The 12534-nt window shown below is 49.3% G+C and overlaps 4 non-coding genes across 4 annotated transcripts; all 4 read left to right on the top strand.

Annotated features, from left to right (window-relative positions):
- Positions 1 to 2192: 2192 nt before the first annotated feature.
- Positions 2193 to 2264, top strand: Trnap-ugg (transfer RNA proline (anticodon UGG)). Its single transcript has one exon. It is a non-coding gene; the product is annotated as a tRNA-Pro (tRNA).
- A 2778-nt stretch (positions 2265 to 5042) lies between these two features.
- Positions 5043 to 5114, top strand: Trnap-ugg (transfer RNA proline (anticodon UGG)). The gene has a single exon. It is a non-coding gene; the product is annotated as a tRNA-Pro (tRNA).
- Positions 5115 to 7892: 2778 nt separating this feature from the next.
- On the top strand, positions 7893 to 7964 carry Trnap-ugg (transfer RNA proline (anticodon UGG)). Its single transcript has one exon. It is a non-coding gene; the product is annotated as a tRNA-Pro (tRNA).
- A 2778-nt stretch (positions 7965 to 10742) lies between these two features.
- Positions 10743 to 10814, top strand: Trnap-ugg (transfer RNA proline (anticodon UGG)). The gene has a single exon. It is a non-coding gene; the product is annotated as a tRNA-Pro (tRNA).
- The last annotated feature ends 1720 nt before the right edge of the window (positions 10815 to 12534 follow it).

Below are 12534 nucleotides of genomic sequence, written 5' to 3' on the forward strand. Positions count from 1 at the left end.
GTGACGTTATCTCGGAAATGGAATCCGAAAACGGGTTTAAAAAAAGTCGTGCTTCCGCCCGGGATCGAACCGGGGACCTTCTGCGTGATAACCGCTACACCACGGAAACGACGGTTTTGCCGTTGTACTACCTGGAAAACCGTAGCTCCAACAGATTATTCCTGCGTAAGCAAGGGCATCGGCTACGAGCTCCGTCCGATTCTAGAAGTTGCTATAGTAAAAGACAACGATAAAAACAATCAAACCGCAACAGCCAGGGAGAACGCTGGGTGAGCAGCAGCTCTGCACGGTGATACCAAGAACGGAGGCGATAGTCATGTGCATCGAGAAGGCTCGTGGGTCTAGGAGTATGATTCCTGCTTCGGGTGCAGGAGGTCCCGGGTTCAAATCCCGGACGAGCCCTTGCGTTTTGTGCAAACGTGTGGCGACTACCGGCATGCCGGCGGCTGTTCCGCGCATTTCCTGCCCTCCAGGTAAGCACAAAAACCAAGTAGCCGGTTCTGAAAGAGTTTCACGTATCATTTGAGCCATCTGCAGCCTGGTGGTTGGACGTTTGAAATTGATTTAAATGTTCACAGTAGAGATTGTAGCAAGTGTCTTGTTGAGTGCGACGAAAAAGTGATTACGCCCGGAATCGAAACGGAGACCTTCTGCCTGTTAGGCAGACGTGATAACCGCTACACCACGGAAACTGCTAAGCTCTGAGATCCACATTTGACACAACTTGCAGGACGATCACAACTTTGGCGTAAAAATCACTTTGCGGAAACGCACAATGCAGGTATTTCGCATTCGTACGCAACAATCGACAGCACCCTTGCCTGTTTGAATGCCACCACGAATAAGAGCCCAAGAAGTCGTCGGACAAGCTCGCGGCCGAGTCCTCGGTAGCATCAGCTACTCTTGCTTTCCGTACGAGCTACCGTCAATTCGCGCAGTCGCTATTGCATATGATGTCACCAAAAGCAATCACTTCGTTAGCGGCAAGGAGCCCGGGCCCAGCGGTAGCTCTACATGGAGGCACCAGCAGCCCCGACAGGCCGCCGCTGGCGCGCCGGCGCCCGGACCCGCGACCCGTAATGACGTTGCAGTCATGTATTTCTTAATATCGCTTTTGGAAGAAGCAAGCCAGGTGTAAATCACACAGTATTTTACTGATGATCTGGAAACGCAAATTTAGAACAAGTAGAACATTATATAAAATTTGTTGTGTGGTCGAGCGGAACCCACCCTTCGCTCTTCCCAGATTATCGTTGCTGCACGGAATGATTGTTAAAGCACCGACGGCTTCAGAGTTCGTCTTCTCCAACGTTTGCTTTTGCAGTACATTCCGCAATCTTTTCGTTATGAGTCGTCTGTTTCGGTTTCCCGATGTAGTTTTGCTCACACCTCCCGACTTCTCTTAACCCCGAGCCACCACTAGCAGAAAATTCCGCACTGCAGTCCGGTCAATCTGCAGAGCTCGATAAGAGCATCGCGGTCGTTCCTGAGCTAATGAAACGGCCGTGTCTGTAGTTGTTTCCAGATGTCTCCCACAGAAACGGCCTCCCGGACGCCTGCATTACAGGAGTACGCCCCTACTCCCAGCCATACAATTGCATTTGAAAGCAGAATAACATGAGCTACAGAGCAACTCCGACTTTTGTGTCTGACCTACTTTTAATGATACTGTGGTCGGTTTAGTTACTACTATCGCTGCTGGACGAAGCAGACCAGTTGAAAGCCACACGGTATTCTTGTAACGAACAGGTAATGGAAATTTAGGTAAAACGATATCAAAAAAAGTTGCGTGGTGGAGCGACACATACAGTTGGCTCTTCGTAGATGATCATTGCTGCACGGAATAATTCTTAAGGCACCGACGCCTTCAGGAGTCGTGTTTGGAAGTTTTGCTTGCAGTATATTCCGCTATCTTTTCGTTATGAGTTGGTGTTTCGGATTCCCGGTGTTCTTTTGTTTAGTGCATTTGCCTTCCCTTGATGCTAAGAAAGCACATGACGAAAGTGAAACACCACCGTCTGTTCATCTGCAGAGCGCGATGAAATTATTCACTCTACATTCATTGCCTTTAATATTCTTTCCATCAGTGGTGGGCGCTGCCTTCAGAAAGCGCTTTTCTTTCTGATTTACATGAAAGTTTGTGTTCCTCGGAGCTGGACTGCTTGGGATTACCTTCACTGCCACCGGCAAGTGGCTCGATGGTCTAGGGGTATGATTCCTGCTTTGGGTGCAGGAGGTCCCGGGTTCAAATCCCGGATGAGTCCTACCGTTTTGACCGTGCTGAAGAGAAGGTGGAGCTCACCCACGTTTGTAGCTCTGCAATGAAGAACAGATGCGTGCCGCAGCACGCTGTGTGTGGCCCCACGGTAATGAAGGGACCGTTTGATATGGCGAGAATCTGATACCAGTAAATTACATAGGTCGATTTCTGTAGAAGAGCCGACAGTAACCTTGCATGCAACGGAAAACAAAGGTTGTCTTTGCAGAACGTGTGCACCGTGAGTGGAGACGAAGCTCAATCGTGGAGCAGTCTACCTTCATCTGATTAGCGACAACGTCAACCAAAGAGTGGGATACAAGACTGAGCGTAGTTAAGAGTTTCTCACTATTAGTTACGTTCACACTTCAACAGAGTTGTGACAAGGCGAGTGCAAAGAGATCAGGAAAGCCAGTATGAAGCGAACTTGAAGTAGTCTTGAAGAAATGGATACTAAATTTTGCAGGCCAGAATGGAGCTACGAGCGTTCTGAGTTACTGAATACCGGTGCACTATGGGAGCAAGAGCATTTGACAGTAAAATGAGGCGATATCGGTGTAGCACACGACATTTATTATCCCGCACACGCAGACGTGACGTTATCTCGGAAATGGAATCCGAAAACGGGTTTAAAAAAAGTCGTGCTTCCGCCCGGGATCGAACCGGGGACCTTCTGCGTGATAACCGCTACACCACGGAAACGACGGTTTTGCCGTTGTACTACCTGGAAAACCGTAGCTCCAACAGATTATTCCTGCGTAAGCAAGGGCATCGGCTACGAGCTCCGTCCGATTCTAGAAGTTGCTATAGTAAAAGACAACGATAAAAACAATCAAACCGCAACAGCCAGGGAGAACGCTGGGTGAGCAGCAGCTCTGCACGGTGATACCAAGAACGGAGGCGATAGTCATGTGCATCGAGAAGGCTCGTGGGTCTAGGAGTATGATTCCTGCTTCGGGTGCAGGAGGTCCCGGGTTCAAATCCCGGACGAGCCCTTGCGTTTTGTGCAAACGTGTGGCGACTACCGGCATGCCGGCGGCTGTTCCGCGCATTTCCTGCCCTCCAGGTAAGCACAAAAACCAAGTAGCCGGTTCTGAAAGAGTTTCACGTATCATTTGAGCCATCTGCAGCCTGGTGGTTGGACGTTTGAAATTGATTTAAATGTTCACAGTAGAGATTGTAGCAAGTGTCTTGTTGAGTGCGACGAAAAAGTGATTACGCCCGGAATCGAAACGGAGACCTTCTGCCTGTTAGGCAGACGTGATAACCGCTACACCACGGAAACTGCTAAGCTCTGAGATCCACATTTGACACAACTTGCAGGACGATCACAACTTTGGCGTAAAAATCACTTTGCGGAAACGCACAATGCAGGTATTTCGCATTCGTACGCAACAATCGACAGCACCCTTGCCTGTTTGAATGCCACCACGAATAAGAGCCCAAGAAGTCGTCGGACAAGCTCGCGGCCGAGTCCTCGGTAGCATCAGCTACTCTTGCTTTCCGTACGAGCTACCGTCAATTCGCGCAGTCGCTATTGCATATGATGTCACCAAAAGCAATCACTTCGTTAGCGGCAAGGAGCCCGGGCCCAGCGGTAGCTCTACATGGAGGCACCAGCAGCCCCGACAGGCCGCCGCTGGCGCGCCGGCGCCCGGACCCGCGACCCCTAATGACGTTGCAGTCATGTATTTCTTAATATCGCTTTTGGAAGAAGCAAGCCAGGTGTAAATCACACAGTATTTTACTGATGATCTGGAAACGCAAATTTAGAACAAGTAGAACATTATATAAAATTTGTTGTGTGGTCGAGCGGAACCCACCCTTCGCTCTTCCCAGATTATCGTTGCTGCACGGAATGATTGTTAAAGCACCGACGGCTTCAGAGTTCGTCTTCTCCAACGTTTGCTTTTGCAGTACATTCCGCAATCTTTTCGTTATGAGTCGTCTGTTTCGGTTTCCCGATGTAGTTTTGCTCACACCTCCCGACTTCTCTTAACCCCGAGCCACCACTAGCAGAAAATTCCGCACTGCAGTCCGGTCAATCTGCAGAGCTCGATAAGAGCATCGCGGTCGTTCCTGAGCTAATGAAACGGCCGTGTCTGTAGTTGTTCCCAGATGTCTCCCACAGAAACGGCCTCCCGGACGCCTGCATTACAGGAGTACGCCCCTACTCCCAGCCATACAATTGCATTTGAAAGCAGAATAACATGAGCTACAGAGCAACTCCGACTTTTGTGTCTGACCTACTTTTAATGATACTGTGGTCGGTTTAGTTACTACTATCGCTGCTGGACGAAGCAGACCAGTTGAAAGCCACACGGTATTCTTGTAACGAACAGGTAATGGAAATTTAGGTAAAACGATATCAAAAAAAGTTGCGTGGTGGAGCGACACATACAGTTGGCTCTTCGTAGATGATCATTGCTGCACGGAATAATTCTTAAGGCACCGACGCCTTCAGGAGTCGTGTTTGGAAGTTTTGCTTGCAGTATATTCCGCTATCTTTTCGTTATGAGTTGGTGTTTCGGATTCCCGGTGTTCTTTTGTTTAGTGCATTTGCCTTCCCTTGATGCTAAGAAAGCACATGACGAAAGTGAAACACCACCGTCTGTTCATCTGCAGAGCGCGATGAAATTATTCACTCTACATTCATTGCCTTTAATATTCTTTCCATCAGTGGTGGGCGCTGCCTTCAGAAAGCGCTTTTCTTTCTGATTTACATGAAAGTTTGTGTTCCTCGGAGCTGGACTGCTTGGGATTACCTTCACTGCCACCGGCAAGTGGCTCGATGGTCTAGGGGTATGATTCCTGCTTTGGGTGCAGGAGGTCCCGGGTTCAAATCCCGGATGAGCCCTACCGTTTTGACCGTGCTGAAGAGAAGGTGGAGCTCACCCACGTTTGTAGCTCTGCAATGAAGAACAGATGCGTGCCGCAGCACGCTGTGTGTGGCCCCACGGTCATGAAGGGACCGTTTGATATGGCAAGAATCTGATACCAGTAAATTACATAGGTCGATTTCTGTAGAAGAGCCGACAGTAATCTTGCATGCAACGGAAAACAAAGGTTGTCTTTGCAGAACGTGTGCACCGTGAGTGGAGACGAAGCTCAATCGTGGAGCAGTCTACCTTCATCTGATTAGCGACAACGTCAACCAAAGAGTGGGATACAAGACTGAGCGTAGTTAAGAGTTTCTCACTATTAGTTACGTTCACACTTCAACAGAGTTGTGACAAGGCGAGTGCAAAGAGATCAGGAAAGCCAGTATGAAGCGAACTTGAAGTAGTCTTGAAGAAATGGATACTAAATTTTGCAGGCCAGAATGGAGCTACGAGCGTTCTGAGTTACTGAATACCGGTGCACTATGGGAGCAAGAGCATTTGACAGTAAAATGAGGCGATATCGGTGTAGCACACGACATTTATTATCCCGCACACGCAGACGTGACGTTATCTCGGAAATGGAATCCGAAAACGGGTTTAAAAAAAGTCGTGCTTCCGCCCGGGATCGAACCGGGGACCTTCTGCGTGATAACCGCTACACCACGGAAACGACGGTTTTGCCGTTGTACTACCTGGAAAACCGTAGCTCCAACAGATTTTTCCTGCGTAAGCAAGGGCATCGGCTACGAGCTCCGTCCGATTCTAGAAGTTGCTATAGTAAAAGACAACGATAAAAACAATCAAACCGCAACAGCCAGGGAGAACGCTGGGTGAGCAGCAGCTCTGCACGGTGATACCAAGAACGGAGGCGATAGTCATGTGCATCGAGAAGGCTCGTGGGTCTAGGAGTATGATTCCTGCTTCGGGTGCAGGAGGTCCCGGGTTCAAATCCCGGACGAGCCCTTGCGTTTTGTGCAAACGTGTGGCGACTACCGGCATGCCGGCGGCTGTTCCGCGCATTTCCTGCCCTCCAGGTAAGCACAAAAACCAAGTAGCCGGTTCTGAAAGAGTTTCACGTATCATTTGAGCCATCTGCAGCCTGGTGGTTGGACGTTTGAAATTGATTTAAATGTTCACAGTAGAGATTGTAGCAAGTGTCTTGTTGAGTGCGACGAAAAAGTGATTACGCCCGGAATCGAAACGGAGACCTTCTGCCTGTTAGGCAGACGTGATAACCGCTACACCACGGAAACTGCTAAGCTCTGAGATCCACATTTGACACAACTTGCAGGACGATCACAACTTTGGCGTAAAAATCACTTTGCGGAAACGCACAATGCAGGTATTTCGCATTCGTACGCAACAATCGACAGCACCCTTGCCTGTTTGAATGCCACCACGAATAAGAGCCCAAGAAGTCGTCGGACAAGCTCGCGGCCGAGTCCTCGGTAGCATCAGCTACTCTTGCTTTCCGTACGAGCTACCGTCAATTCGCGCAGTCGCTATTGCATATGATGTCACCAAAAGCAATCACTTCGTTAGCGGCAAGGAGCCCGGGCCCAGCGGTAGCTCTACATGGAGGCACCAGCAGCCCCGACAGGCCGCCGCTGGCGCGCCGGCGCCCGGACCCGCGACCCCTAATGACGTTGCAGTCATGTATTTCTTAATATCGCTTTTGGAAGAAGCAAGCCAGGTGTAAATCACACAGTATTTTACTGATGATCTGGAAACGCAAATTTAGAACAAGTAGAACATTATATAAAATTTGTTGTGTGGTCGAGCGGAACCCACCCTTCGCTCTTCCCAGATTATCGTTGCTGCACGGAATGATTGTTAAAGCACCGACGGCTTCAGAGTTCGTCTTCTCCAACGTTTGCTTTTGCAGTACATTCCGCAATCTTTTCGTTATGAGTCGTCTGTTTCGGTTTCCCGATGTAGTTTTGCTCACACCTCCCGACTTCTCTTAACCCCGAGCCACCACTAGCAGAAAATTCCGCACTGCAGTCCGGTCAATCTGCAGAGCTCGATAAGAGCATCGCGGTCGTTCCTGAGCTAATGAAACGGCCGTGTCTGTAGTTGTTCCCAGATGTCTCCCACAGAAACGGCCTCCCGGACGCCTGCATTACAGGAGTACGCCCCTACTCCCAGCCATACAATTGCATTTGAAAGCAGAATAACATGAGCTACAGAGCAACTCCGACTTTTGTGTCTGACCTACTTTTAATGATACTGTGGTCGGTTTAGTTACTACTATCGCTGCTGGACGAAGCAGACCAGTTGAAAGCCACACGGTATTCTTGTAACGAACAGGTAATGGAAATTTAGGTAAAACGATATCAAAAAAAGTTGCGTGGTGGAGCGACACATACAGTTGGCTCTTCGTAGATGATCATTGCTGCACGGAATAATTCTTAAGGCACCGACGCCTTCAGGAGTCGTGTTTGGAAGTTTTGCTTGCAGTATATTCCGCTATCTTTTCGTTATGAGTTGGTGTTTCGGATTCCCGGTGTTCTTTTGTTTAGTGCATTTGCCTTCCCTTGATGCTAAGAAAGCACATGACGAAAGTGAAACACCACCGTCTGTTCATCTGCAGAGCGCGATGAAATTATTCACTCTACATTCATTGCCTTTAATATTCTTTCCATCAGTGGTGGGCGCTGCCTTCAGAAAGCGCTTTTCTTTCTGATTTACATGAAAGTTTGTGTTCCTCGGAGCTGGACTGCTTGGGATTACCTTCACTGCCACCGGCAAGTGGCTCGATGGTCTAGGGGTATGATTCCTGCTTTGGGTGCAGGAGGTCCCGGGTTCAAATCCCGGATGAGCCCTACCGTTTTGACCGTGCTGAAGAGAAGGTGGAGCTCACCCACGTTTGTAGCTCTGCAATGAAGAACAGATGCGTGCCGCAGCACGCTGTGTGTGGCCCCACGGTCATGAAGGGACCGTTTGATATGGCAAGAATCTGATACCAGTAAATTACATAGGTCGATTTCTGTAGAAGAGCCGACAGTAACCTTGCATGCAACGGAAAACAAAGGTTGTCTTTGCAGAACGTGTGCACCGTGAGTGGAGACGAAGCTCAATCGTGGAGCAGTCTACCTTCATCTGATTAGCGACAACGTCAACCAAAGAGTGGGATACAAGACTGAGCGTAGTTAAGAGTTTCTCACTATTAGTTACGTTCACACTTCAACAGAGTTGTGACAAGGCGAGTGCAAAGAGATCAGGAAAGCCAGTATGAAGCGAACTTGAAGTAGTCTTGAAGAAATGGATACTAAATTTTGCAGGCCAGAATGGAGCTACGAGCGTTCTGAGTTACTGAATACCGGTGCACTATGGGAGCAAGAGCATTTGACAGTAAAATGAGGCGATATCGGTGTAGCACACGACATTTATTATCCCGCACACGCAGACGTGACGTTATCTCGGAAATGGAATCCGAAAACGGGTTTAAAAAAAGTCGTGCTTCCGCCCGGGATCGAACCGGGGACCTTCTGCGTGATAACCGCTACACCACGGAAACGACGGTTTTGCCGTTGTACTACCTGGAAAACCGTAGCTCCAACAGATTTTTCCTGCGTAAGCAAGGGCATCGGCTACGAGCTCCGTCCGATTCTAGAAGTTGCTATAGTAAAAGACAACGATAAAAACAATCAAACCGCAACAGCCAAGGAGAACGCTGGGTGAGCAGCAGCTCTGCACGGTGATACCAAGAACGGAGGCGATAGTCATGTGCATCGAGAAGGCTCGTGGGTCTAGGAGTATGATTCCTGCTTCGGGTGCAGGAGGTCCCGGGTTCAAATCCCGGACGAGCCCTTGCGTTTTGTGCAAACGTGTGGCGACTACCGGCATGCCGGCGGCTGTTCCGCGCATTTCCTGCCCTCCAGGTAAGCACAAAAACCAAGTAGCCGGTTCTGAAAGAGTTTCACGTATCATTTGAGCCATCTGCAGCCTGGTGGTTGGACGTTTGAAATTGATTTAAATGTTCACAGTAGAGATTGTAGCAAGTGTCTTGTTGAGTGCGACGAAAAAGTGATTACGCCCGGAATCGAAACGGAGACCTTCTGCCTGTTAGGCAGACGTGATAACCGCTACACCACGGAAACTGCTAAGCTCTGAGATCCACATTTGACACAACTTGCAGGACGATCACAACTTTGGCGTAAAAATCACTTTGCGGAAACGCACAATGCAGGTATTTCGCATTCGTACGCAACAATCGACAGCACCCTTGCCTGTTTGAATGCCACCACGAATAAGAGCCCAAGAAGTCGTCGGACAAGCTCGCGGCCGAGTCCTCGGTAGCATCAGCTACTCTTGCTTTCCGTACGAGCTACCGTCAATTCGCGCAGTCGCTATTGCATATGATGTCACCAAAAGCAATCACTTCGTTAGCGGCAAGGAGCCCGGGCCCAGCGGTAGCTCTACATGGAGGCACCAGCAGCCCCGACAGGCCGCCGCTGGCGCGCCGGCGCCCGGACCCGCGACCCCTAATGACGTTGCAGTCATGTATTTCTTAATATCGCTTTTGGAAGAAGCAAGCCAGGTGTAAATCACACAGTATTTTACTGATGATCTGGAAACGCAAATTTAGAACAAGTAGAACATTATATAAAATTTGTTGTGTGGTCGAGCGGAACCCACCCTTCGCTCTTCCCAGATTATCGTTGCTGCACGGAATGATTGTTAAAGCACCGACGGCTTCAGAGTTCGTCTTCTCCAACGTTTGCTTTTGCAGTACATTCCGCAATCTTTTCGTTATGAGTCGTCTGTTTCGGTTTCCCGATGTAGTTTTGCTCACACCTCCCGACTTCTCTTAACCCCGAGCCACCACTAGCAGAAAATTCCGCACTGCAGTCCGGTCAATCTGCAGAGCTCGATAAGAGCATCGCGGTCGTTCCTGAGCTAATGAAACGGCCGTGTCTGTAGTTGTTCCCAGATGTCTCCCACAGAAACGGCCTCCCGGACGCCTGCATTACAGGAGTACGCCCCTACTCCCAGCCATACAATTGCATTTGAAAGCAGAATAACATGAGCTACAGAGCAACTCCGACTTTTGTGTCTGACCTACTTTTAATGATACTGTGGTCGGTTTAGTTACTACTATCGCTGCTGGACGAAGCAGACCAGTTGAAAGCCACACGGTATTCTTGTAACGAACAGGTAATGGAAATTTAGGTAAAACGATATCAAAAAAAGTTGCGTGGTGGAGCGACACATACAGTTGGCTCTTCGTAGATGATCATTGCTGCACGGAATAATTCTTAAGGCACCGACGCCTTCAGGAGTCGTGTTTGGAAGTTTTGCTTGCAGTATATTCCGCTATCTTTTCGTTATGAGTTGGTGTTTCGGATTCCCGGTGTTCTTTTGTTTAGTGCATTTGCCTTCCCTTGATGCTAAGAAAGCACATGACGAAAGTGAAACACCACCGTCTGTTCATCTGCAGAGCGCGATGAAATTATTCACTCTACATTCATTGCCTTTAATATTCTTTCCATCAGTGGTGGGCGCTGCCTTCAGAAAGCGCTTTTCTTTCTGATTTACATGAAAGTTTGTGTTCCTCGGAGCTGGACTGCTTGGGATTACCTTCACTGCCACCGGCAAGTGGCTCGATGGTCTAGGGGTATGATTCCTGCTTTGGGTGCAGGAGGTCCCGGGTTCAAATCCCGGATGAGCCCTACCGTTTTGACCGTGCTGAAGAGAAGGTGGAGCTCACCCACGTTTGTAGCTCTGCAATGAAGAACAGATGCGTGCCGCAGCACGCTGTGTGTGGCCCCACGGTCATGAAGGGACCGTTTGATATGGCAAGAATCTGATACCAGTAAATTACATAGGTCGATTTCTGTAGAAGAGCCGACAGTAATCTTGCATGCAACGGAAAACAAAGGTTGTCTTTGCAGAACGTGTGCACCGTGAGTGGAGACGAAGCTCAATCGTGGAGCAGTCTACCTTCATCTGATTAGCGACAACGTCAACCAAAGAGTGGGATACAAGACTGAGCGTAGTTAAGAGTTTCTCACTATTAGTTACGTTCACACTTCAACAGAGTTGTGACAAGGCGAGTGCAAAGAGATCAGGAAAGCCAGTATGAACCGAACTTGAAGTAGTCTTGAAGAAATGGATACTAAATTTTGCAGGCCAGAATGGAGCTACGAGCGTTCTGAGTTACTGAATACCGGTGCACTATGGGAGCAAGAGCATTTGACAGTAAAATGAGGCGATATCGGTGTAGCACACGACATTTATTATCCCGCACACGCAGACGTGACGTTATCTCGGAAATGGAATCCGAAAACGGGTTTAAAAAAAGTCGTGCTTCCGCCCGGGATCGAACCGGGGACCTTCTGCGTGATAACCGCTACACCACGGAAACGACGGTTTTGCCGTTGTACTACCTGGAAAACCGTAGCTCCAACAGATTTTTCCTGCGTAAGCAAGGGCATCGGCTACGAGCTCCGTCCGATTCTAGAAGTTGCTATAGTAAAAGACAACGATAAAAACAATCAAACCGCAACAGCCAAGGAGAACGCTGGGTGAGCAGCAGCTCTGCACGGTGATACCAAGAACGGAGGCGATAGTCATGTGCATCGAGAAGGCTCGTGGGTCTAGGAGTATGATTCCTGCTTCGGGTGCAGGAGGTCCCGGGTTCAAATCCCGGACGAGCCCTTGCGTTTTGTGCAAACGTGTGGCGACTACCGGCATGCCGGCGGCTGTTCCGCGCATTTCCTGCCCTCCAGGTAAGCACAAAAACCAAGTAGCCGGTTCTGAAAGAGTTTCACGTATCATTTGAGCCATCTGCAGCCTGGTGGTTGGACGTTTGAAATTGATTTAAATGTTCACAGTAGAGATTGTAGCAAGTGTCTTGTTGAGTGCGACGAAAAAGTGATTACGCCCGGAATCGAAACGGAGACCTTCTGCCTGTTAGGCAGACGTGATAACCGCTACACCACGGAAACTGCTAAGCTCTGAGATCCACATTTGACACAACTTGCAGGACGATCACAACTTTGGCGTAAAAATCACTTTGCGGAAACGCACAATGCAGGTATTTCGCATTCGTACGCAACAATCGACAGCACCCTTGCCTGTTTGAATGCCACCACGAATAAGAGCCCAAGAAGTCGTCGGACAAGCTCGCGGCCGAGTCCTCGGTAGCATCAGCTACTCTTGCTTTCCGTACGAGCTACCGTCAATTCGCGCAGTCGCTATTGCATATGATGTCACCAAAAGCAATCACTTCGTTAGCGGCAAGGAGCCCGGGCCCAGCGGTAGCTCTACATGGAGGCACCAGCAGCCCCGACAGGCCGCCGCTGGCGCGCCGGCGCCCGGACCCGCGACCCCTAATGACGTTGCAGTCATGTATTTCTTAATATCGCTTTTGGAAGAAGCAAGCCAGGT

The sequence above is a fragment of the Schistocerca gregaria genome, chromosome 2 (genome assembly GCF_023897955.1).
Source record: "Schistocerca gregaria isolate iqSchGreg1 chromosome 2, iqSchGreg1.2, whole genome shotgun sequence".
Classification (NCBI taxonomy): domain Eukaryota; kingdom Metazoa; phylum Arthropoda; class Insecta; order Orthoptera; family Acrididae; genus Schistocerca; species Schistocerca gregaria.